This window comes from Sorex araneus, chromosome 1 (assembly GCF_027595985.1).
Source record: "Sorex araneus isolate mSorAra2 chromosome 1, mSorAra2.pri, whole genome shotgun sequence".
Taxonomy (NCBI): Eukaryota; Metazoa; Chordata; class Mammalia; order Eulipotyphla; family Soricidae; genus Sorex; species Sorex araneus.
The window spans coordinates 22,646,941-22,673,365 of record NC_073302.1 but is presented as its reverse complement, the minus strand read 5'-3'; the positions used below and the strand labels follow the sequence as shown (position 1 = coordinate 22,673,365).

Genomic DNA, 26,425 nt, shown 5'->3' with positions numbered 1-26,425 from the left:
GTGGCAGGGTGGGATGGGGGGAGATGGGATTGGGGGTGTGGGAGGGATGCTGGGTTTATTTGGGTGGAGAATGGAGAATGGGCACTAGTGAAGAGATGGGTTCTTGAACTTTGAGGGAAACACAAGCACAAAAATGTATAAATCTGTAACTGTATCCTCACCGTGATTCACTAATTTAAAAATAAATAAATTTAAAAAAAATAAAATTAGGCCTTTAGGGTTGCCCTTTTTGAGTCTGAATGGATGTCCTTGCAAGATGAATGTATTTGGACCCAAAAGTAGCCGGGGACGAGCAGAGACAGCAAGAACATACGAAGATGCCGCAGGAAGGCAGGCCTCAGAGGAAACCAGATCTGCCTCCTTGATAGTCTCCAGAACTGTGCAAAATAAACGTCTCTTGGTTTAGCCACCCAGTCTGGTATTTTGTTATGGCAACCTGTGCAAACTAATAGAATGGCTTGCTTGCTTAAAAAAAAAAGAGAGAGAGAGAGAGAGAGAGAGAGAAAGCTCTTTCCATTTTTACTTAAAAATAATTGCTCAGTGTATTTCCTTCCTCTCCCAATCCCTAAACTTATCATGCCTTACACAACAGAGCAATCTGGACCGTTTAGAGACTAATACTAGAATCATAACGCTAAGTGGCATGTGTATTGACTACTGAAGAAACAGGTGGGAAAAGATACCTAAGACTCAAATGATTCAGTCTTGACCATCCAAAATTCCCCACCACAGCCATCATCGTGACAAGACCTCACATCCCCATTCCCTGGTGGGGGCCTTAGCGCTCCCTCAGAGGCTCCCAGGAAGTTCTACCATAGATTCTGGTCAGCGGGCAGCTGGCCCCTCCCTACTGAAGCTTACCCCCACCCCCAATCCTTTCTCTGCCTTCTTCAAGTGATAGCAGAGTTTTGGGGAAATTTAAAGTAGGAAATATTGTGAGATTAGAATCCTGGGTTCTGGTTACTACAACATAAAACTTGTTAGTTTTTCTTCTTTTTTGGTCATACCCAGCATTGCTCAGTGGTTACTCCTGGCTCTGCACTCAGGAATTACTCCTGGTGGTGCTTGGGGGACCATATGGGATGCTGGGGACTGAACCCAAGTGTTGGCCGTGTGCAAGGCAAATGCCCTACCCGCTGTGCTATCACTCTGGCCCCTAAAACATAAAACTTCTAATTAACAAAAGATTATATAATATTGGGAAGGGGGTCACAGTTTTAAGTGTTTTTTTTCTCTGCCTGTTGGAATATTTCCCCTTTTCCAGCTGCCATCTGGAGTTAATTTCAGAGGCAGTTTCCCTTTTGTCACAGAAGCCTAGCTGATCTTTGACATGCAGATTTTAGGTGCTAGCCAGGCCTGACTTGACATTGTAGATTCCAGGCTCTGGCCTAGCCCGGTCTTTGGGATGTAAATCCAAGTGCTTTCAGCCCAATGAAAGCTTCAGTTTTGGTTTTGTATCTTCATTCCGGGGGCCTAGATTAACGACCTGCAGATACAAGAGAATTATGTTGCCTCAATGTTCTTCCTGTAATATCTTTTAGTGCCTTTGGTGACATCAATGTATTGCGCCCTTTGGAAGGGCCATGATCAATAAAAAGGGGTTCGGAGAGAAGGTGAGGGGGAGTGTATAGAGGGAAGATTGGAATAAACTGCAAGTGAGACCAACCATCTTGGCTCCATTCCTTCCTTCGCCTGCCACATCATAGCCATCAACCTCCCCAGGGTGGGGGAAGCGGCCGGAGGCTACCGAACTCGGGTGGCGGGAGAGACAGCGGCTGCCCTAGGCCCTGTGCCTGGCTCAGTGTGGTGAGGCGTCCCTTCCCTCGCCCGCGCGTTTTCATTTTATTTTTATACATCTGCCTGTCTAAATTCTCAATCCCATCCTGTGACTTAGACTAACAAAAGGTTAACAAGAAAAAAAAAGTTCATTAGCATGCTTATTGCACATCTTTCTGGGAGCACTCAGAACTCAAAGGGAGTAAGAACTTGAGCTTATACAACATCTAAACAAAAGGAAATTACATTTTTAGAGTAGTAAAAATGGGTAAGGACTTTGGGTTCTTAGGATAGCAAAACGTGGGAAGAAAGAATAGCTGGAATGTAAAATAAAATGTTAAATTTTGGGGCTGGAGCGATAGCACAGCGGGTAGGGCATTTGCCTTGCACGCGGCCAACCCAAGTTCGAATCCCAGCATCCCATATGGTCCCCTGAGCACCGCCAGGAGTAATTCCTGAGTGCAGAGCCAGGAGTAACCCCTGTGCATCGCCAGGTGTGACCCAAAAAGCAAAAAAAAAAAAAAAAAAGTTAAATTTTATAATAAATTGCTAAACTGGGGACAGAGCATGGAGGGCAGGGTGCTTACCTTGCTTGCTGCTTGATCGCCAGTACCCCAAGACCACCAGGAGTCATCCCTGAGTGCTGCTCTGGGTGGGGAAGGAAACTCAACCTGCCCCCTCCAAGGGGTGCTGGTGAAGACAGCCAGGAGCAGGAGCAAGAGACTCTTGATTTTCCCTCCCCGCCCTGAGCAGAACCCTGGTAGCCGAGAATAGCTCCAGAACCCAGTCACAGCCATGCTCAAGGCCACTCTCCACAAGCTTGGACGAGCCTCATGCATGAAGGAACTGGCAGAAGAACCCATGTGTGTGGATCTCCAAGTCTGCTCAGATCAGGACTGGGCCTCTTCCACCCAGATCCCCCATTTTCCAGTAGCTAGGCGGTCACACTCAGAAACTGCCCCGCTGCTGTGTAATCCCACCAACCTCCAACATCCAGAGACTATAAAACCAAGGTCCCAGAAGAGAGCAATAGAGTCTCTTGCCCAGATCCTGGATACATATTAAAATTATCTTACACTGTTACAAATTATTTTAAACATCCAGGGCTGAAGAGAGAGAAGAGGGGTACCTTGCATGCAGCAGACTTGGGTTGGACCCCCCAGACCATGTGCTGCCAGGCTCTGAACACAGATCCAATAGTAATCATTGAGCACCTTTGGGAGTGTACCATTGTTACTGTCAACTGTCATCCCATTGCTCATCAATTTGCTCAAGCGGGCACCAGTAACATCTCCATTGTGAGACTTGTTGTTACTGTTTTTGGCATATTGAATATGCCACGGGGAGCTTGCCAGGCTCTGCGTGCAGGTGATATATTCTCGGTAGCTTGCCTGGCTCTCCGAAAGGGACCAAGCAATTGAACCTGGGTCGGCCGGCTGCATGCAAGGCAAATGCCCTACCCTCTGTACTATGGCTCCAGCCCATAGGAGAATTAGTCACTCAACAGTACTCTGCCACTTGATAGCCCACTATTTGTATTTAGGGGAGTGACACAAACAAAACCAATTCAGCATGGGCCAGGAATGTTAGCAGAGCAAAGTGTTCAGAATCCATTTTTCTGTGGCCAGAGAGATGGTGCAGGGGTTAACATGCCCGGCTTTCATGTGGCCCTCTGTGGATAGATCCCCTGCACAGAGCATTACTGGATGGTTCGAAAGGCCTCCAAGTACCTCCAAGGTGGCTGGATAATCCCCAGCATTTGCAAGGCCAAGCCTCACTATATCCTTGGGCCCGCCAAGCGAACCATAGGCCCAGTTAACCAAGAATCAATGGAAGGGGCCCTGGGACTCCTGAGCACTGTTTGGGAGATCTTCCCTCCCCCAAAGAATCTCCTCTCCTCCCAAAAATTAAGAATAGAACATCCACATGACCCAGTGGTTCTTCTCCTGTGCTTCAAGCCCAAGAATACAAAAACATTAATCTGTAAGGATATTACCATGCCTCCTATGTTCTTTTTTGGTTTATGTTTTTATTTGAAAGGTTTTAATTTATTGAATGTGAATCACAAAGTTATGCAATTATTCATGATGGAGTTCCAGGGGTACTATTTTTGAGCACCAACCCCTTCACCAATATCCAGTTCTCTCCACTAATATCCCAGGTGTCCCTCCTGCCCCACAGCCACCATCACTGCCAGGTAGTTTTTTATTCTTTTATTCTTTTAGACACTGTGATTTGCACTCACTGGAAGAGAGCAGCACAGTCTCTTGCTCCCACATCTGGCTGTCTTCACCAGGGCCCCTCGGAGGGGACAGGATGTGTCCCCCCCTCCCCCCCCGGTCCTGAGCAGAGCCTTGGCAGTTAAAGACCTCTGGAACCCAGCCACAGCCATGCTCAAGGCCACTCTCCACACATTTGGACGAGCCTCACGCATGAAGGAATCAGCAGAGGAACTGAGGCCGAGATCTCCAAAGCTGCTGGGTCTGGACTGGGCCTCCTCCACCCAGATCCCTGTTTTTCTATAGCTAGGTGGTCACACCCAGAAACTGCCTCTGGCGCCATGTAATCCCATCAACAACCAACATCCAGAGACTATAAAATCAAGCTCCCTAGTAGCCTAGTTCTCCCTCTTAGAGAATTTGACAAGCTATCGAGAGTCTATTGTCCGCTCAAGAAACCTGACAAGCTCCCTGTGGCGTATTCATGTTCCAAATACAGTACCAGATATATACATACCTCTTGGAGAGCCTGGCAAGCTACTGAGATCATTCTGCCCACGCAGCCTGACAAGCTACTTGTGTATTTGATATGCCAAAAACAGTAACGATAGGACTCATTCCCCTAACCCTGAAAGAGCCTCCACTCGTTGGAAAAGACTTAAGGAGAGGCTGCTAAAATCTCAGGGCTGAGTGTAATAGAGATGTTACTGGTGCCCACTCAAGTAAAACGAACAACAGGATGACAGTGATACAGTGACAGTGATTTGCACTACTCTTACTGAGAGGGTACCATGCATATCACTAAACCACCTTTTTAAAAAAAAAATTATTTTTTAATTGAGTCACCGTGAGAACAGTTACAGGGCTTTTAGGATCGAGTCTCAGTCATACTATGCTCAAACACCCATCCCTTCACCAGTGCATATGTTCCACCATCAATAACTCCACCATACCCCCCCCACACTCCCCCTCTGCCTATGTGGCAGATGATTTTCACTTTACTCTTTCCTTATTTTGATTACATTCAACTTTCCACAGGAAACTCACTATCATAATCTGTAGTTCTTCCCCCCAACAGTCAGACCTGTCAGAATGGCATCATTAGATTGTATGTTTTCTATTGTTGGTAACAAAGAGCATAAGATGTTGCATGGTCGCAAAAGCAGCCGCCCGGATTTGGAATTCTGGTATTAAGTTCAGAGGTATTTCTGCCAGCAGCCGCTGCATTCTGAGATTGGTTTCTGTGGCGCTGGGATCATGGTTGTTCAGGAGCAGAGGAGCTGTACATGGGTGACTGCTCGGGGTCTCATTTGGGCAGGAGGCAGGGCGGGTTCTGCCTCCCCCATCGCAAGATTCCCCATGCATCCCGTCCCATCACTGCAAACTCCTGCCTCTCTGTCCAACTGGTTCTGAACGGTGGTGGTCGCCATGCTGTCTAGGGGGGGAAAGGCCAAGGGACAGAAACTCTTCCCCTCCCTGGGCTGCATGGGGCCATATCTTAGTTCAGAGTCCAGGAGTATAACTGCCAGCAGCCGCTGCATCCTGAGATTGGTTTCTGTGCCTCTGGGATAATGGACGCTCAGGGGTGGCGGAGCCATTCCTGAGCATATATTTTGTATATCAGGAAAGGTCACTGTTAGGGCGCGGATCGAGATCTCCCTATAACGACAAAGAGACTCCAGAGACTGCAAACAGCAAGCAGGGTTTATTGTAAGACTGGCTAGCCAGGATCCAGCCGCCTACACGGACACGCAGGTCCAGCAGGTTGGGCCAAAGACCCCGAGCTTCTTCAAAGGAGATCTTATATAGGCCTTCCCCGGCCGTTACAGCAGAGCCCGCACATTTCATACCCAATAGATTTGTAATATTGCAAACTTTCTTAACCAATCCATTTAAAAGGACATCACTCCTTAGCCTATGGTTTTAGAGATCAGTATTCGCGCCAATATTCAGGAATGTCCCGGTTCTGGGGGCAGTTCTGGGTCTTGTGATACGGGTCATGTGATATGGGTCTGGTTATCTGGTCTGACCACCACCCTTCTTGCGAACCGGGGTGCCTGTATCTGAATTCCTTGCTCAGGGGCAGAAAATCAAGTTATTCTAGAATGCAGGCTCCTGTATAACATCTTAAGAAAGCTAAATAGATTCCTGTGGTCTGTCCTGGGCCAGATCCTCACAGTCACGCGACTGCATAAGCGGCCGCATGTAAACCACCTTTTAGTACATAGTACTTGGCAAGAATGACAACTTCCCTCTATCTTTATCTTAGTGGTCCCTTTTCTGACCTCTCCACCTCCGCCCAGTGGCAAACTTCCTACGAAGCACAGTCTCTCCCACCCTTCTATACCTCCTATGTTCCTACAGCTCCCATGTTTATTGCAGCATTATTCACAATAGGCAAAATCTGGAAACAACTAGATGAGTGGGGAAAGATCTTTGAACTCAATAGAACAGTGAGAGAGAGACTGTGAAACAGATACATAGTGGAACATCGTGCAACTATGGGAAAAGATAAAGGCATGCAATTTGCCAAAACCTAAATCAAACCGGAGGGTGTTATGTTAACTAAGTCAGGAAGAAAAAGATAAATGCCAGATGACCTCGCTCATATGAGTATAAAGAAACAGCAAAAGATTAGAGTCCTCGGTGGGGGGAGGCACATCCTGAGTCACTACTGCACAACAGCCAAGCCGACTGCAAGAGGGTTGGGGCAAGAAAGGCCCTGGGACGGAACAGGAGCTCTACTGATAGGGATGGCAAAGCTGCTTCGCAACTGTAGAACTTCATGGGAACTTGAAAACTCCGTTATCTCAATAAAAATAACGGGGCTTGAAAAATCCACTGTGCTTTGTTCAGCTCTGCTTAGTCATAAGCAGCTCTTTCCTCACCTCCAAAGGAGCGCCCTAGGTTTCCCTGTCACAGCTGGTTAAGACTAAGATGAGCCCACGTAAGGTTAATCAGACGTGTTCTGAATATTATTCATCACGCTTACTATATACTATTTTTTTTTTTTTGGAGATATTTAGCGCTGTTAAGGAGTTTAGACTTTGGAAGCTGGAGCCAGACTGCGGGATCTGCGTGTGTCTGGGGGCGGGGGGGTGTGGGGAGGGAAGCTGAATCTGGGCTCCTTCCAGCAACGACTCCCTAAATGATCCTGGGCAGTTTTCTGCGTGTCCGCGTCCACATCCATAAAATGGCCAAGCTCCCGGCACAGAGCTTTCGACTGCGAAGTTCATTCACACCCGCCAACCGAGGGCAAACTCCCGGCAGCACTTACTGGCCGGGTGAAATAAAGAGAGGGGCGGACGGCCACTTGGAATCACATTTGGGGGACAACCCCCCCTCAGCAGGATTTGGGCTTGGGGTGCTCCAAGAAGTAGAAAGCGGGCCCGCTCCCCCACGGGCAGGGCGCGACAGTTGTACGCAGTTAGGGGAGAACTTCCACCAGCCACGGCGCCCGTGGGTGCACGTCTGTGGGGTGGCGGCTGCGCCCGCACCTGCCCGGCGGTCGAGGCCACTTCCTGGGTGGCTTCGATCGGTGTCACTGCTGACCAGCACGGGGGAGCGGGTTCCCGCTGGGGGCTGCTCCTAGCGTTCCGGCGGGGCTCTACGGCGCGGCCGCGGGGGCGGTGGGGGGGGACGCGTGGCCCGACGGGGGCGGCCGTCCACTTCCCGGGCCCCTGGCGGGGACCGTGGTGGGGGGAGGAGTCCACACCTGTCGCGGGGCGGCGCGCGTGGAGGGCGGGCGGGAGGGGGGGAGCGGCCGCCGAGAAGTGCCCGCCCGGCCCTGCGGGCAGCGACGCCCGCGAGGCTCGGAGCGCGCCGTGGGAGGCGTCTCCCCCCCACTTCCTGTGGGTCTCGCGGACCGCGGCGCGTTTCCGGTGCCGGCTGGAGCCTGGGGTCCGAGCCCCCGCCCCGCGCGCGCCGGCCCCGCCCCGCCCCGCCGCGCCCCGCCCCCCCGCCCGCCGCGCTCCGAGCCGGGCGCGCGGAGCCCGGGGCGCACGGAGCGGCGCGCGCCGGTCGGCCGAGCCAGGCTGGCGCCCCCGCCCCCCCGCCCCCCTCCGGCCCGGCCCGCGCCCCCGCCCGCCGTCCGCGCGGCGCCCGCTCCCCCGCGCCCCTCGCCTGCCCGCGCCGGCCCCCGGGCCGCGCTCGCCCGGCCTCCCTCCGCCCCGGCCCGCCCCGTCCAGCCCGGACCGCCCGGCTCCCCGCAGGCCCTCGCGCCGCCCGCGTTCCTATGGACAGACGCACAGACACCTGCAGGTGGGTGCGAAGCCGCGCGCGGGGCGGGGACGCGCGCGCCGACGCGGGCTTCCCCCCACCCACCCCCCACCCCCGCCGCCCCCCATCCCCCGGGCCGGGAGAGCCCCTTTGTGTGGGGGGCGGTCGCGCGGCGGGGCGCGCTGCCTCCCCCTGGGCGGCCGCGCTGTGACCCGGCCGAATCCTCCTTTTGTCTCCTCTGGGGTCGGGGAAGGGGGGCGGTGTGGCCAGGCCGGGAGTCGCGACGTCGCGGGCCGGCGCGGGTGGGCGGCGGGGAGCGCGGGGTGGTGGGGGGGCGTGTGAGTGTGAGGGGTGGACTCTTCCCCCCCTCCCGCCACACTCGCGCGCACACACGCACACGCACACACATACACACACACAGACACACGGGCGCGCGCGCACACACACACACACACACACACCCCGGGCCGGCCCCGCCGCCTCGGCAGCATCGCGGCGCGGCTCGAGCTCGCGCGCCCGGGCGCCGCGGGCCGGCGGGGAGGGGGAGGCCGGGCAGCGCGCGCGGCGCCCCGCGACCCGTCCCAAGTCCGGTGCGGCTTCGGGAGCGGCGCGGCGGGGGGCGGCGGCGGGGCCGGGCCCGAGCCGCGGGGGGCGCGCCGGGGTGCGTGCGGGGCGCGAGTGCCGGGCCGTGCGGCGCCTCGGGGCCCCTTATTTATTGTTTCTAACGGAGGAGGGTTCTCCGCCCCCCCCCCGCCCCGTCTGAGGCTGCGCGCAGCGGTTTGTGTTTGTTCCCAAATACCCCGAGAAAGACCCCCCCCCGCCCCCCACGCCCGACTCAAATCAGATCAGGATCAGAGTGGCTGGGGGGTGGGGGTGAGGGGTGTGTTGATGTCCGCTTTTCGGGGAGCTTGTGCCTTTGCTTCTCTCTCTCCTCTTGGAGACTTGCAGGCAAGAAGAAGTCGGAGACGAATGTTAACGCGGCTGTGATTTATTGATTTTTTTTTTTACGATTATATGCTCGTTTCTATAGACGTGGAAATGCGTTTACATATATTAAGTTCTGGGTAAAGTTAGATCGTTTCCTAGACTTGCGGATAGGCTGACAGAATCTTCTGTTTCATAAACGGTTAACGGGGAGAGTTAAGGCGGTGACAACTTCACGGTGGAGATTAAACTGCTGTGCAGTGAACAATGCTCTTGCTTTCCATTCAAAAGGGAAAATATGTTATTGTTATTGTTATTATTAATATTAATATTATTCTGTGCTGAGATCTTTGGCAGCATCTAGGCAGAAGCCGGCCCTGGGCTTTTCTTGTTTTCTAGTTGTATGCATTTGTTTGTAATCTCTGCAGATCACCCAGCCGCGCTTGTATTATGGTAGCGGTTGTGTTTTGAAAAGAACTGTAGATGCTGTTTCTGATTTATGTTACTTAATTATCTGGCCAAGTTTCAATAAACAGTTGCCGGGGTAGTTGTCGATGAGGGACAAAACAGCCCGGATGTTCTGTGGTCCAAGGTGAGGTGGAAAAAAATCAAGGAGACCCCATTCTTAGTTCTCTTTAAGTTCTGTTACATCTTGGAACAAAGGCGACCTTGTCCTTCTAGACCTTGAGCATACATTAGTATCAACTAACAGCACCTCCTCTTAGCATATACTAATATCAACAAACAGTGCCTTAACATCTGCAAACAGTACTTTGCCTTCTCACGTGTAGGAACATCAGACTCTACCCTGCCTCTCATCACATAACTTATCATTTAGCTTGTAAACACATCAGTCCCTTTTTCACTGTCAGCAAACTACTAACATTATCCAGAAAGCCACAAGATTCTTTGCCTTTAATTCCCCCAAATTATTTATGTGAGAATGTATTTTGTTGTAAGGGGCTGCTCACTCTTCTTTCCTTAGAGCACACCTCTTTTTGCGTCTCTCTCTCTCTCTCTCTCTCTCTGTATATGTTTTTCCTGAACAAGTGATCTTTATTTGAAGACTTACCTTTTTAAATTATTTCTGGGATAAGTAGATCTGAGAGCCCTCAGCTCTCAGCTTTGGTCCTGCTAGGCCCTTCTCCCCTAAAACAGTTGAATTAGTACCCAGAAAATTTAATTTTATAGCTTCAGATATTTCATCTAGGTATGACGTGATCTTTTTATTAATCTCTTGCTTCACTCCCGGAAACTTTAGCTTGTGACTATCCTGGGAAAATCTATATTGAGTAACTTAAAGCTGGCAGTTATCAAGGAGATTAAAGATGAAAGTTTTTGGTACATTCAGTTATATGGCAGCTCTAGGCAGAAAATGAAGATCTCGGAAACCTCATCTAGGGGCCAGAGAGGGAATACAAGATGGTAAGGCACTTGACTTGCATGTGGGAGACTGAGGATTCGTCCCTGGCATACTATATCTAGTCTATCAGTAATGATTCCTGAGTGCAAAGCTGTAGTAACCCTTAAGCATCCCCAAGTATGGACCCCCCCGCTCCCCACCCCCAAACACACTCCGAAAAAGCCTTTTACTTCTAAACTTGAAAGGGAAACGTTAGAATTTTTTTTTTTCTTTTTGGGTCACACCTAGCGATGCACAAGGGTTATTCCTGGCTCTGCACTCAGGAATTACTCCTGGCAGTGCTCAGGGGACCGTATGGGGTGCTGGGAATCGAACCTGGGTTGGCTGCATGCAAGGCTAACACCCTCTCTGCTGTACTATCACTCCAGCCCCAAACGTTGGAAGATATTAAAGTTTCCATCAAGAGCTAGAACTTCATCAGAAGACAATATGAAATTTAGTGTCTTTTTAATTGGGCAAACTAATTTTTGTCATTGTAAAGAGAAGTCAGTTTAGTGTGTCTAAATTACTGGTCTTTTTTCTAGTTGAAACATTTATCCCAGATTCTTGACCTGCTTAGTTATATTAACAGTTTTATATTATTGCATGACTGATTTTGTAAATTCCTGATGTAAATTTTTGTACATTTAAGGCCTGGAAGAAACTACATGTAAGTAACACTGACCAAACACTTTGCATTGATGAAAATTTGTTAGTACCTGCTTTGACTTCTGGTTTAGATAGATAAATGAATTAAACACTGCACAGAGGCACAGAACATAATCAGTTAAGTGTGCTGGTAAGCGTGAACAAGTCCCTTCTGTTGTGTTAAGAATAGACCATAGAGGATAGGTATTAAAATCTCCTAAGACTTATCCTGAATGGTGAGATGAAATTAAGAAACATTCCTTGAGATTCAAGATTAACTCCCTGAATTAGCTCACATGTACACACTCTTCATCAACTCTTAGAAATATTATGAAAAGGTAAGTCAATAACTTGAATTGCTTGCTTATATATTTATTTACAAGGTTGTCAGTCATAGTGATAAGGGTTAACAAAGAGTCATTGTATAAACTAAACTTGAAGAGAGTGGTCTGGGTGGAGAATTGCCTGGCAAAGATGCAGTTGTGCCAAAAAAAAAAAAATGCAGTTGTGCCTCACAGTTTTCTGGGATTGCTTGTATAGTTTTTATGTGCTTTGGCTGAAAGATAATAACTGGCTTTTTGTTTTGCCTTTTTTTGGTTTTCATTGTAATGGTTTTTGGGCCACACCTGGTGATGCCCAGGGGTTACTCCTGGATCTGTGCTCAGGAATCACTCCTGGGTGTGGGGGAACTGTATGGGATGCTGGGAATGGAAACCAGATCAAGTGCCTTGCCTCCTGTGCTGTCGCTTTGGCCCCTAATTTTCCTCTTTTGACTGTGGTATGTGGATATTAATTTGAGGGGGGGGATTGATTCAGTTAGCAATAGAAATTTAGTATATTCAGAAAAATTCCTGAGAACCTTACATATTTTCAACTGATTTCAGTTTTGGTACTTTGGTGTTGATGAAGGCTTATATATTTTTTTTTGGGGGGGGGTTAAAAGTTTTTTGCTATTTTTGCTGTTATAACAAATGCCACTGCCAGAAATTTTAAATCTGCATATAATTGGGTTTTAAATATGGCTGAGAAATATAAACTATTTGGCAGTGTTCCCCTTAAACAATACTAAGCTGGCCTCAGTAAAAATCTGTAGTTTTCTGGCACTTTCCTAGCAATGTGGCAGATTAAAAGAAACACAAAATGGCCACTTTATGCCTCCCCAAATCTTCAGATGATTAGTAGTATCATTAGAAATATCTAAGTGGAAAGAAGAAAAATAATGGTTTTATTCTTTAAAATAGATACCTGATTTCTGATTTCTTTTCACAGTTTTTGTTCCCTGGGGGAGGGTGTGGGGAGTAGTTCTGCTTTTAAGGTAGACAGTGACCCCTTATTTTAGCCTTAATTATCCTGATTGTTTAATAACAGCATGGAGTCAGTGCTGCTTGCTGAAAATGCAGAATTCATTCTTGGATTAATATTTTGCTACCAGATGTATGAGGCTGGCTCTAAAGAAGCTTTTTCTCTTAAATACTGTCAAAAATAGGGAAGCTGAAGATTGGAGAGAAGCCATTTATTTTGAACAGTTTATTTTCTGACAGTTTGTGTTTGTAAAGAAACCTGCTCATAATATTTACTTAAGAGAACTACATAGTTGCTCAAAGCAGCAGCACAGGTTTCTCCCTTTTTTTCTTTAAAAAAAGTTTTCATAGAGCTTAACTCTTCTGTGATGCTTCTTGACTTTGCTTCTGATTAGTTGATTTATGGACTTTATTTACCAGCATAATTGGAGAATTCTTCTGCTGTACTGAAATTGCACTCTGCTTGTGCTCTGGTCTGTTTCCTAGGCAACAAATGCACTGCATAGATTTCATAATGAGGACTGTGGTTGGCTAGTAACAGTGTAGATTCCGTTGTTTGGTAAAGCTTAGTCTCAAATTCAAATAAAGGTCAAGAAGCCAAAAGTACTGAAAATGCAAATTTTGCATTTAATTTTGTATCCAATGTCAACAAAGTTGAATATGTTTTTCTTTATAAAGGCAAATTATGCACAGTATTCAAGATTTTTTTGCAGCCTTCACACTGAAATAGTGGTAGACTTTCTTTGAACCATTTCATAGTAATACCAATGGTGACAATGATACATTTTAGAAACACTGTCACCCTTAAAGTAATAAGGAATGCAAAGGAAAGATATATAGGTAAGTTATCAGTAATTGCTCTCTTTTTGTATAGAAAGAAAAGTAGCATCATAATGTTCCCATAATACATTTTACAACTTCTTGTGAAATCTACATTTCAAATTCGTTTCTGTTCTTATATCACACCCAGTGTTTCAGTGTCACTTCCGGTCAACTGGGGGGGACCCTGTAGCAATGAGTGTTGGACTGGGAGCTCCCACATGCAAAACGTGCACTCCAGCCCTTGACGCCATCTCTTTGGCCCAAAAAAACTTTTAAAAACATTAAACATCTTAAAATAAAGTGATAGCAAGTCATACATAGGTAGCAGCAAATTGGAGAGTAGTTTTCTCGTCACCTTTTCCTTTCCTCTTGAAATGTATCACTTCTGTGGTTTTCCACGCAGGGCAAGAAGTAGTATGTGTGGAGTTGCTAGTGAGTGTTACCTGTTTTTGTTTGTTGCTTTTTGGGCCACACCTGGCAGTGCACAGGAGCTATTCTTAGCTCTGTGTTCAGGAGTAGTTCCCTGACTGAGCTCCTATATGGTGCTGAGGTTTTGAATGAGAGTGGGCTTGCTGCACACAAGTGCCTTATTTTCTGTATTCTCCAGTCCTGTTACTCTTTTTTTTTATTATTATTATTGAAAAGTTGTGAAGAACCCAGATTCACTTCATAACTATTGCAAATACTTTTCATTAGCGACCTGGAAAATCTTTTATTTTGGTTTAGAGGACGAGGCTCTGATGCTCGATTAAGAGCCCCTTCTGGCTCTGTGGTCAGGGCCACGCTTGCTAGTGCTAATGGAACAGTATGTGGTACTAGGATTCCAGTTGTTGAGGCCATAGCTGCTGCATGCAAGGCAAGTGCCCTAACTTATGTGCTATCTCTCCAGGCCTCCAAAATGGTTTTTGTTTTTTTTTTGTAATCATCAATGATTCTGTTTGATGACAGAATGTTAAAAAAATTCTTTCGATTTCTAGAGGCTTACCCGGGTTTCTTTCATTATTTATCTTTGTTTTGCTTTTGGATTTTTTTTTTTTTTTTACTTTACCATTAAGCTGTTAATTTCAGGAATAGGACAAAATAGCCACTGTTAAAAAGAAGTAATTTCAGGAGCTAGAGAGATAATACAAAGAGTAAGGTGTTTGCTTTGCATGTGGCAAACCCTGGTTTCATCCCTGGTACCTCATGAGGTCCCTCAGACCACCAGAAGTAGTCTCTGAGCACAGAACTAGGAGTAAGCCCTGAGCATCACCAAATATATACACATATATGTATATATATTGTTTATTGAATCACTGTGAGATAGACCCTTACAAAGGTATTATGATTGGATTTCAGTCATAACAGTATTCCAACATCCCTCCACCAGTGTGGAGATTGGAAATTGGAAATTCCAATTTCCCAGCCCACCAGTTTAGTCTCCTCAGGTTCCCTCCCCAGCCCCCCACCCCTGCCTGCCTCTCTGGCAGGCGTTTTTCTTCTCTCTCTCTCTCTCTCTCTCTCTCTCTCTCTCTCTCTCTCTCTCTCTCTCTCTCTCTCTTTTGGGCATTGTGGTTTGCAATACTGATATTGAAAGGTTATCAAGAAAATCCCTTTACCTACTTTTAACCCTCAGATCTTGTCCAGTGGCACCACCAGGTACTGCCCAAAAACCAAAAAGAAAAACAAAGTAATTGTAGGACCGGGGATATAGTTCAGCATAGAGCACTTCTTTGCATGTGTGAGGACCTGCATTTGATCCCTGGCACAAAATAAATTAGTAAATAAATAAAATTAACTGCATTGTTTAAAGACGTGGTTTTCAACCTTTTTACTCTTAGAGACCAGCACAGAGCTGAGGACTGAGTTGAAAAACCACTGTAATTGACAATTATCTTTTCCACTGTTGACAGGAAATTTCTGCAGACTTGTTCTGGGCTACAGACTGAAAATTGTTGATATAAGGCACAGTCACAGTAAAGCAGAAGCTTAACTTTTCTCTCAACGAGACTTTTTACTTTACAGAGTTAATATTTTTGAGCTCCTCCCCAGCTGTGGCTATTTTCTCGCTGGAGTCTGGATTAGTATGAAAGGGCTCCTGTTACAAAGTATCAGGATAGCTTCAATGATAAAATATTGTTTCATACTTCTGCTCAATTTTCAGATCAAGATGCTGCAAGAATGAGTCCTTCTGGGGCCTCTCTCCTTGGCTTGTAGGTGGCTATCTTCCTTGCTGTCTTCACATAGTCTTCTTTCATGTCTGTCTTTCTGTCCGTGCCCTAATCACCTCTTCTCAGGTGGACACCAGTTCCTGTGGAAGGATCCACCAAGATGGACCCTCCCTGTCTCTAAGTACAGCCATATTTGAATTCTGTACTAGGCATTAGTACTTAAACCTACGAATTCTGGGGAGCACATTTCTTCCCCTAACCTATTATTTTTCACCCATTGTCTTTAGAATATACTTGGCTCCATATATATGCAAATTATTTTGGCAGTTTGTCACTTAAGTGTAAGGCTCAGTACACATTAGTATGTTTAGTATATGTCATTAAATGTACCTCAAACAGGTGAAGACTTAAGTTTATTTTTATTCACTCTTAACATTCTTCTTTTTTTCCTCCGCCAATTAATAAAGAACTTATATTGTCAAGAACTTGGCAGATTGGGAGCTTGCAGACTTTTGTTCTCCAAGCAACTAGCGTGGGCCATAGAGCTAGTACAGTGGGTAGCGTGCTTGCCCTAGCCTCATATATGGCCTCTGAGCCCGAAAGAGCACAAGCATTGCCAGATGTGGATCCAAAACAAAATAACTATCTTTGTATTTATTATTTTTAAATGATTTATTTTGAATGGTTTAAAGCAGTATTTTTAATAATTGGTTTAGAATGCAAGGGGTTGGAGGTGCAGATAGTACAGCAGGTTTGACACTTGCCTTGCACATGGTCAACTCAGGTACAATCTCCAGCACCTTGTGTGGTCCTCTGAGCCTGGAGTGTCCCCAAGTTCCCAGCCCCACTAATGGAATACAGGAAGGAGAATGTCAGTGTCACCAGATACAGTGAAAGTGCTGATACTGTTAATTTCTCGTGAATTCTAAAGACATGTCTCTTTTCAAATTTTTATTGAGGCATTGAGGAGCATTATTTTAGGGGAATTATATATATATTTAGGGGAACAATTTCACACCTTTCAAAATACAGCTTAGCATAACACTGTTACTTTCAAAGTACTAGTATCCTTCATTATAATCTTTTGACTTCTCCCCCACACTCCCTCTATTAGTTCTATATTCAGAGTCTTTGGGCTTGTTTTTGTTTAGAGGAAGATGTTCCCCCTACTTCCTTTTGTTGTTGTCATTGTTGAGATGTCCCGGGGCCATCCTTTGATTGTGGGGCTTACCCGAGGTTTTTATTTCTAGGGATCCCAGTGAGCACAATTCTAGGATTGTACTCAAAGATGTGAAGCAGTGCTGGGATTCCCTACATCCTCTATAATTTTGGCGCACCAGGACATGTTTTTAGCACTCTTTTTAGGTATTGGTTTTCAGTTCTGCTTGGAAAATGTACCAGGGCTTCTTTAACTTGTTCCACTTGCAAGTGCTGAGGGCTTACTCCTGGGGCTAAAACTCAGGGATCACTCCAGCAGAGCGCAAGGAACCATATGGAGTGTCAGGGATCAAGTCTGGCTTAGCTGTATGTAAGGCAGGTACCCTACTTGTGGTACCATTTTTCTATCCAGCAGTTGAAGAAATTAGGAGTTACATAATATATATGAAACCATTGTATACATTCCTGAAATCCAGATCTTTTTTTTTCTTTTTGGGTCACACCCGGCAATGCACAGGGGTAACTCCTGGCTCTGCGCTCACGAATTACTCCTGGCAGTGCTCAGGGGACCATATGGGATGCTGGGAATCGAACCCGGGTCGGCCGCGTGCAAGGGAAACGCCCTACCTGCTGTGCTATTGCTCCAGCCCCAAGAAATCCAGATCTTTATATGAAACCATCAACTAGATATGTTTACTTAATACTTCTTTTGGTGGGCGCATGGCGGGAGGGAAACTTCGAACATTGGTGATGGGAAATGTACACTTGTGAAGGGACAGGTGTTGCAGCATTATATGACTGAAACCTGATCATGAACAGCTTTGTAACTGTATCTCACTGTGATTCAATTAAAAAATTTTTAATTAAAAAAGTACTCAGAAATTTCACATTCAATATGCACAAAGTTTTCTTGCTTTCTATTTCAGATGTGTGTCTGTTCTTGTTTTCCCTACCTGAGTAAACAGAACCTCACAATTCTGAAATTGTGACTCCTTTAATTTTAGTCCCATCGTTCATAACTCGTTGAGCCTGTAGTACACTCAATTCCTGCTTTCCAAGATTTCTCAGTTCACCCTTTATAAGTCACACATCAACAACTCTGGCACCTTTGCCCACCGTTAGTCTTCATTCTATAGTTAATGATAGTCGATGTATAATGCGCGTTTTAGTGTTTAGGTTTCTGAAGTCTTTTTTTTTTTTTTTCCTGACAGGGAAGGGGGCAAGGGAACACCCTGTGGTGCTCAGGGCTTGCTCCTGACCGTATTCAGGGGGCAGTCCTGACCATATGGGGTGCTCCACCCTCCTAAATGTAACATGATATAAATGTGTAATTAACAGTATAATTAATAGGGAGCTGCCAAGACGTATGACATCTTCTAGTAAAATTATTGGTCTTTAAAGATGAAAATAGTACTTTGGAGAGCTAGGTTAAAAATGTACTCCACTAAAACAGAAAGAAAATTTTACTGTTATTAAAATCTGATAACACTTTTTAAAAGTAGAATGCAGAAAAATCAGACTTAGCAAACTATGGCCAAGGATCAAACTCAATCTATTATAGCTTGATCAGGACACAAGTCAGGCTTATTCAATTATTAATCGTCTCTGGCTTATTTTACCTTATAAAGTATGTAGTAAAATAATTATGGCACTGATCTCAAGCCCCAAAAGCCTGAAATAATCACAAACCACAAAAAAAGTTATCAAATGGTGCAATAAAGTAACAAATTTTAGATAGCTGGGGAAAAGAATCTATATTTGCTAAACATATTTTATATATAAGAATTTATATTTAGTAAAACTCACCTTTAGGGCCTGGAGTGATAGTACAGGGTGTTGGGTGCTCTCCTTGCACATAGCCAACCTGGGTTCAGTCCCTGGCATCTCATATGGTCCTCCGAGCACTGCCAGGAGTAATTTGTGAATGCGGCATTATATGACTGAAACTCAATCATGAACAACTTTGTGCAGAGCCCTGAGTAACCCTTGAGCATTGTGGGATGTGCTCTAACCTCCCAAAAAATAAACTTTCAAATGTAAAAGCCATGGATTAACAGTTTCAAATATGAAAAACAGGAGATGACATTCACATGAACTATTAGGAGGATTCAATGAGCTTCAAATTCCTGAGCATAAAAACTTCATAGCAGAGAGAGAGAGAGAGAGGGAGAGAGAAGGAGAGAGAGAGAGAGAACAGCAGGTAAGACATTTGTTTTGGATGGTGTCCATCTGGGTTCAAACAAGTTTTGGTGAGGATGGGCAGAAAAAGGAGCTCTGCTACATTGTTAGGGAATGTAAACTGGTACAACTTCTACGGAAAACAGCATGGAGTGTCCTTTTAAAAAAAGGAAATTCTAGGTGCCAGAGTAATTGTACGGTGGTTAAGGCACTTGCCTTTCACACAGCAAACCCTGGTTCCATCCCCAGCATCACAGAGAGTCCCCAGGGCCCCGCCATGAGTGATCCTAAGCACAGAACCAGGAACAACCTCTGAGCACAGCTTGGTATAGTCTCTCCAAATTCCCCCTTCATATAAAAAATAAAGTAAATAAGAGCAGTGCTGCTCTAAATACAGATTGAGAATACCTTCAGGTGAAAATTTTACAGACTCTTCAAAACCTGTTTCACACAAGGCTTTGGTAAATCAGTGAATCTAAATTTGTAATTTAAGTGGACTGATCTTTCCTTGCGTTGGTTGTGGGACTATCATCGTGTTGCAAAATATGAGAGCCATAACATTTTCTGTGGAGGGAAAACAATCCTGACAAGCATATTCTGTCTGTCTATTGCTTGGGGTTAATCCAGATATCAGAGTTTCTTTCACAGATTTTTTGAAGCAACTGATCCTTACTTAAACTGCAAAAGGAAAATATTCTCACAAAATGTTATTTTTCAAATCTTAAATTTTGCTTTTGTATAGGAGACCCACTTTAGTTAGCATTGGGAATTCCACAAATGTAAAGCTCCAGTATTCTCAAGATGCCAGATTTTTGTTTTGTTTTGTTTTGGCGTTGTTCAGTGCGTACTCCTGGCTCTGCACTTACGGATCATTCCTGGCGGGGCTAAGAGGACTGTATAGGGTGCTGGGGATTAAACCTGGGTCAGCTGCATGTGAAGCAAGCGCCCTACCGGCAGTACTATTTCTCCAGCCCCAGGAAGCCAGATATTGAACGAAAATGTTGTGAGGCAGAGAAAGAACCTCATATGCGCCATGACAGGCTGCGCTTCAGCAAAACAAGCAGTAGGCCTAAGTTTCTGTTTTCCCAGAGCACAGGCTTCCAGTTCTCTGAATCTGTCCTTGGCTAATGCTGGAAATCCCAGAGATGCCAGTCATATGATAAGTAGGATATCTCTGGGTAGGAAATCATGCCCACAGCAGGTGGGCATGACCAATTAGCTCACGAACTTGTGACTGCCGAAATTCCTTGGGAAAAAAACCACTAACTGTTACTAACTAACTGTGCCAACTTTGCTTATGGAACCATATGCTACATAATGTTCTTTGGAACTAGAGTTGGGGTCCATGTGAAGACTCCACTGCATTGCATGAGACTTGGCCCCTAGTTCGAGCTAGAAATAAAGGTTTCTTTGCTTTTGCATTCTCACGTGTGGAACTGGTCTCTCTGCGAACTGGAAACCCCAAACCCAGGAGTAACAATGTCATGAAAATGTTAACTCAAGTAACTTAAAAAAAATGTGTAAGCATGTCACAGTATTAAATAATGATAGGGGGTGGTGCTCAGAGGTTGAGTATTTGCATTGTATGAGGCCATGGGATCGATCCTGATATACAGCTCTGTAAAATTAACAAACAAAAAAACCAGACAAACCAGAAAAACTATGACTCAGATTACTGAATATCTTGTTTTTCTCTCTTTTTTCTTTTTTCAAAAACCTAAACAGATATGTGTCCCCTCCGGTGAATGGAATATAGTAAAAATACAGTGAACCCAAAGATGGTACTTCAAAAGGACTCCTAGGAAGCAGGACAGGAACAGAGGCTACTCTTTTGAAGTAGCCAAATCCAGCTAAAAGCAGATGGAACAGATCAAGAAACAGACTCATACATATGTTCAACTGTTTTATTTTTTTTGAAAACAAAACAAAACGAAGGTGCAGAAACAGCTCAGTGGAGGAAGTTGGCTTTAAAAAAGTATCCACTTTTCATTTAGTACCCATAGTCAAATATGGACCTCAATCTAGTTTTACACCTTAAGTAACAGTTAACACAAAATAGATTGTAGGTGACTATAAAAACATAAAAACGGGAAGAAAAAAACCTGTAGAAAAAAAGGGAATATATCTCTAGAATCTAAGGTTAACCAAAGAGGTCTTAGACTTGGTACTAAAAGCATGCTCCATAATAGGAAAAAGTGGTAAAAAAATTTTGCTCTTTGAGAGCCCATGTGAAGAGACTTAAAAGACAAACTATAGACCAGATGAAAACACCTGAGAACCACATATTTGGCAAAGAACTAGTACCTTTATTTCCTAATGTTAATTGATAAAGTCCATTATCATGATTTTCATTTGCATTTCCTCCAAAAATAGTAGCACTGTAGCACTGTCATCCTGTTGTTCATCGATTTTGCTCGAGTGGGCATCAGTAATGTCTCCATTGTGAGGCTTATTGTTACTATTTTTGGCATATCGAATATGCCATGGGAAGCTTGCTAGGCTCTGCCATCCAGGCGGGATGCTCTTGGTAGCTTGCTGGGCTCTTCTAGAGGGACGGAGGAATGGAATCCGGGTTGGCCGCGTGCAAGGCAAAAAAATAGTATTGTGCATTATTTACATGTCTGGGCCATCTTGTATGTCTTCTTTGGAAGGTGTTTATTCAGGCCTTTCTCACCCATTTTGTGGTTGGGTTGCTTGCTTTTTTTTGTTGCATGAGTTCTTTATATATTTTGTATTTCTCTTGTCAGATGTATAATATGCCACTATTTTCTAATTTCTAGGGTGTTTTTGTGATAGTTTTTTTTTTGATGTAAAAACTTCATTACATGTCTGATTTGTTTGTTCTTGCTTTGTTTTCATAGTCAATGCTTGCTTTGTTTTCAAAATCTGCATCTTTGATGAGTTCTTGGAGTATATCAACTACATTGTCTTTTACGTGTTTTCAAGTTTTGGGTCTAATGTCCAAGTCTTTAAATCCATTCTGAGTTAATTTTTGTAAATTGATCAGTTTCCTTTTCTATCATGTAACAGTCAATTTTACCAGCACCATCAACAGTCAATTTTACCAGCACCATTAAGGAACTTTTCCCTTTATCCGTTATATGGTCTTGGCTCCATTATCATAGATAATGTCTGAATATGTATTGGATAGTCCTGGGCTCTGAATTCTATTCTGTTTGTCTGTGCACCTATTTTTGTTCCTACTGCAAACTTTTAATTATCACTGATTAGTAAAACAGTTTGAAGTTAAAGAAGTGTGATGCTATCATTTTTCTTTTCTCTCCAATTTCTTTGCTATTCTTGTTCTTTTGTGATTTCATACAAATTTTTGAATTGTTTACTCTATTTCTTTAAAGAAAGCCTTTGGTGTTTTGATAGGGATTACATTGTGTAAGATTTATTTAGATAAGTTTAGTTGTTCTAATTCAGAAATCCAGGATCACTTTCTGTTTCTTTGTGCTGTCTTATATGTGTTTTATTTTTCTCTTTTTGAGTCACACCCAGCGATGCACAGGGGTTACTCCTGGCTCATGCACCGAGGAATTAACTCCTGGTGGTTCTCAGGGGACTATATGGGATGTTGGGAATCGAACCCAGGTCGTCTGCATGCAGAGCAAATGCCCTACCTGCTGTGCTATCGCTCCAGCCCCCTTGTGTTTTTTTTTTTTAAATGGGACCTTGGACCCAACCCTGTCCTCCATTCAAAAAATTAAACAGTCGAGCTTGGAAGGTAATTCCTGGTGGTGCTCAGGGCACCATGCATTGCTTGAATCTGAACTGGATTGGTCACATGACAAGGTAGTGTCTTCTTTCTTTTAGAAAATGTATTATTATTGTTTTGGGGTTTTGCTTCACACTGAGAGGGGTTCAGGGGCTATTTCCAGTTCAGTACTTGAGGGTCCCTACTGGTGGTGCTCAGGGGGCCATATGTGGTGCCAAGATCAAACCTGAGCTTTCTGAATGCAAAGCTTGTGCTTAATCATTGAGCTATCTCTCTGACCCAGAAGTAATCTCTCCCCCTCCTATTTTTTGAGGTACTGTGATGTACTTTTTAAATTTTTTTTTGACTTTTTGGGTTACACCCAGCGATGCTCGGGTTACTCCTGGGTCTGCACTCAGGAATCTTTCCTGGCAGTGCTTGGGGGACCATATGGGATGCCAGGGATTGAACTCGGGTAATCCCCATGCAAGGCAAACACCCTACCCACTGTACTATCGCTCTGGCCCCCTGTGATGTACTTTTTATGATAGATTTTTTTTAAGTGTTAGCTTTTACTTACTATTTTTTTTTTTTTTTTTGCCTTTTGGATGGCCCTACCTGGTGATGCTCAGGGCTTACTCCTGGGTCTGCTCTAAGGTTCACTCCTTGTGGGTATGGGGTACCATATGGTGTGCCAGGGATTTTACCCAAGTTGGCCACATGTAAGGCAAGTGCCCTACCTGCTGTATTATCTCTTGGCCCTGATTAATGATAGTTTTATGGATAAATTGCTCCATCACCGCATCTGCCACCAGAGTATCCCCCACCAAGGTCTCATGGACCCTTGCCACCCACCTCCAGGTAAGCTCAGTTCCATCCCTTCTATTTTGATGTCTTTGACTATGTGTTGTTCACTTCCTATGTCCCACAAGTATTCTAAGTAGTTGTTAGTATGTAGATTTTTCATATCCTTTTTTAGGTTTATTCCAAGGTAGTTTTTCTTTTTTCTTATGCAGTCGAGGGAGCCTCCCAGTTTTGGAGGTCTGGTGGTGTGTGTGCGTGTCGGGGGGTGTCCTCCTGGCAATTATTGGCCAGCTAGGCCAGATTCAATGCAAAGGCCCAAAACAGGGGTGTTGTTCCGACCTGAGGTGCTGGAGATTATCTGGACCATCCAGCAGTGCACAGGGGACAATGTAGTGCCAGCATGAACCTATGCCAGGCCTGCACCTTAACCTCTGTACTGTCTCATTGATCCTGAGATTGTTTTCTTATTTCTGTTCTCTCCAACTTATTATTTGCTTATAGCAATGAACAGATTTATGTGTATTGATTTTGTGTCCTGCACTTTATTGAATTCATTAATTCTTCTAATAGTTTTGGGTAGGTATTCTTTAGGGTTTTATGTTATCCACACATAGCAGTTCTCTTTTTTATTTCCATTTTGGTTTATATAAAATAAAATAGTTCTTTTCTCTTTCATTTAAAATAATGATTCTAAGTCCTCCAAAACTGAAAAAGCAGTGAACACCCTTGTCTTGTTCCTAATCATGTGGGAAAATCTTGCAGTTTTTTAACATTTTGTTTGCTAGCTGTGTATTGTTATACGTGGCTTGTAATTTTTTTAATTGAATATCCATGTGATAGACCATTACAAAGCTGTTTCATGATTAGTTTTAGTCATACAATGATCTAACACCCATTCGTCCACCAGTGTACATTGTCCACCACCAGTGTCCCCTGTTTCCCTCCCACCATTCCCCAATGACCACCCCCCCACCGCCACCGTCCACGCCTGCCTCTATGGCAGGTACCTTTCTTCTTTCTCTCTTTCCTTCTGTGCATTATGGTTTGCAATATAGGCACTAAGAGATCATCATGTTTGTACAGGATATTCAGTATTTATTTTTAGGACGGTAGGCTTAAGTAGCTTTTATAACTGTGTGGCAGCTTTGGAGTGTCGATGTGACTCCTGAGTCTTCCAGAAGAATAGGGAGGTGGGGGCAGGTAGCCCATCCTGACCCTAAGAAAACCTGGAGTTTTCAGTCACAAAACCTGCATACCCGAATTTTCAGCAGATTATATCTCAGTGAGGTTCGTCTTGAGATGGTGCATGGAGTCTCCCCAGGGTATGGCAGGGGTTTTGGATTGTAGAAGCAAGCGGCTGGCTGTCATGGGTGCTTTGCTTGGGTGGACAACAGGCTGTTTCGTCCCCCTCCAATTTACACTGATCTGTTCAGCCTTGTTCAGGTCCGAGATTAACTGTGGCTTATCTCATTTAAGACTTATTATGGGTCTCTGGAGCAAGGCCAATAAATGAGCTTGTATAGCTGAGCTGGAGGTGGCTTGTGGGTATGGCTCCCATATACCTAACTTTTGGCCATTGAATTTTTCTAGAAACTTGGTCCCAAGTTGTTGAGGTTTGGCTAGAGGCACAGTGGCAAATTTGGGGTATCAGAAATCCTAAAGATACCATCAGGCTGCTGATGCACTCACCCCACAGGTATAGGTTGACCTGCTGGTGGCACCATACCCTCAGGCTTTTATAAATTGAGATATGTTTCTTATATTCCATGTTTTTTAAAACTTGAAAATTTTCGAAAAATAAAATAGATGTTGAATTTTAGCAGTTACCTTTCAGCATGTATGTAAAAAACTAAAGCACGCCGAGGGGCGAGTGCACTCTCGGGCTCTCCGGGCGGCTCTGTCTCACCGCCCGCGTCCGGTGCCCCAGAACCGCTGTGTGTGCCCTCGGTCGAGGGCAGGCGACGGAAGGAAGAAGGAAGAAGGCCAAACTGGTTGCTCGATCCATTTATTTCATTCTCTCCCTCCGCTTCTCTCCCGCTCTCCTGGATCTGGCCCCGTGGATCTGGCCCCCCAACCCACTCTTACAGCCTAGTTAAATCTCCACAGCATGGGGGGGTTGGGGCATACACATAGGTGTGGTCAGCAATAGGGTAAGGTTCCTTTCCCTCAAGGGATGCTTCTCGTAGGACTTAATTCTCTTTCAGCAGAGGATCCACCCAAGGGCGGAGTCCCATGAATGTGTTTCTCTTCTCCTCAGCCAGCAAACATATAAGAATTCATAATATTAATTATTTTGTATGGACACAATAAGAGATGCATTAAAGCTTATAGAATTGCTCTCCCGGAGCCATCTCAATCTCAGACTACAGTGCTCAGGCCAGATCAGTCTTTCCTATCCCTGGCAGGGTCCCAGTCTCATAATTACTATTGGATCATGACAGCATTTGTCTATGATCAAGCTCTTAACTTATAGTTAAGAATTAGGCACTTTGGCCAGGCCCATCTCGATGCCAGGGTAGCACATAACTCACCGCTTGCCCTGGATCCTTCCTGTCCCACGTTGGGGACCCTACTTTGGGGTGCTAGGAACTGAGGGCAACTGAGGCTTAAGTGGAGAAAGCAGAGGCCCCGGAGGGAATATTCGAGGCCAATTAATTCCCAAGTTATAAAAACATAATATTGTCTTCTTGTGTCTATACAAAACAGTCATAGCTTTAAAGTAAATTATTCAAAAGGCACAAGAAGAAGAGAAAGGCAATATTAACTTATATAATATAAATTCAGTATCCTAGGAAGGTCTGACCTTGCAAATTAGCAGAGTCGGATTAAGGGAAAGCCGAGGATTAACTCTTTTGGGGAAGAGAGCATGGAGAAGTGATTATAGCTAAACAAAGGGATGGGAGAGATTTGGGAACACCTTGATGGGTGTGACTGGAGTAAGCCTAAACTCTGGGTAAAACCGGGACAAGCTACTTGTGGCAAGGAGGGAAAGGACAAAGTAATGTCATCCTACACATATACTGATGTGATTACTTTTTTTTTTAATCTTTCTGGTGATGTGCACTGCTTTAATTAATATGCAAACTTTGAACCATCCTTTCATCTCCGGGATGAATCCCACTTGG

At 44.9% G+C, this 26,425-nt stretch overlaps 1 protein-coding gene across 2 annotated transcripts in view; it reads left to right on the top strand.

Moving 5' to 3' along the window:
• The first annotated feature begins 8,126 nt into the window (after positions 1-8,126).
• KIAA1958 (KIAA1958 ortholog) overlaps positions 8,127-26,425 on the top strand; it is a 189,704-nt gene continuing 171,405 nt past the window's right edge. For both annotated transcript variants that reach the window (XM_055136537.1, XM_055136545.1), the window contains exon 1: positions 8,127-8,255. The gene's annotated coding sequence lies outside the window, so the exon portion shown is untranslated. The remainder of the gene's footprint in view (positions 8,256-26,425) is intronic.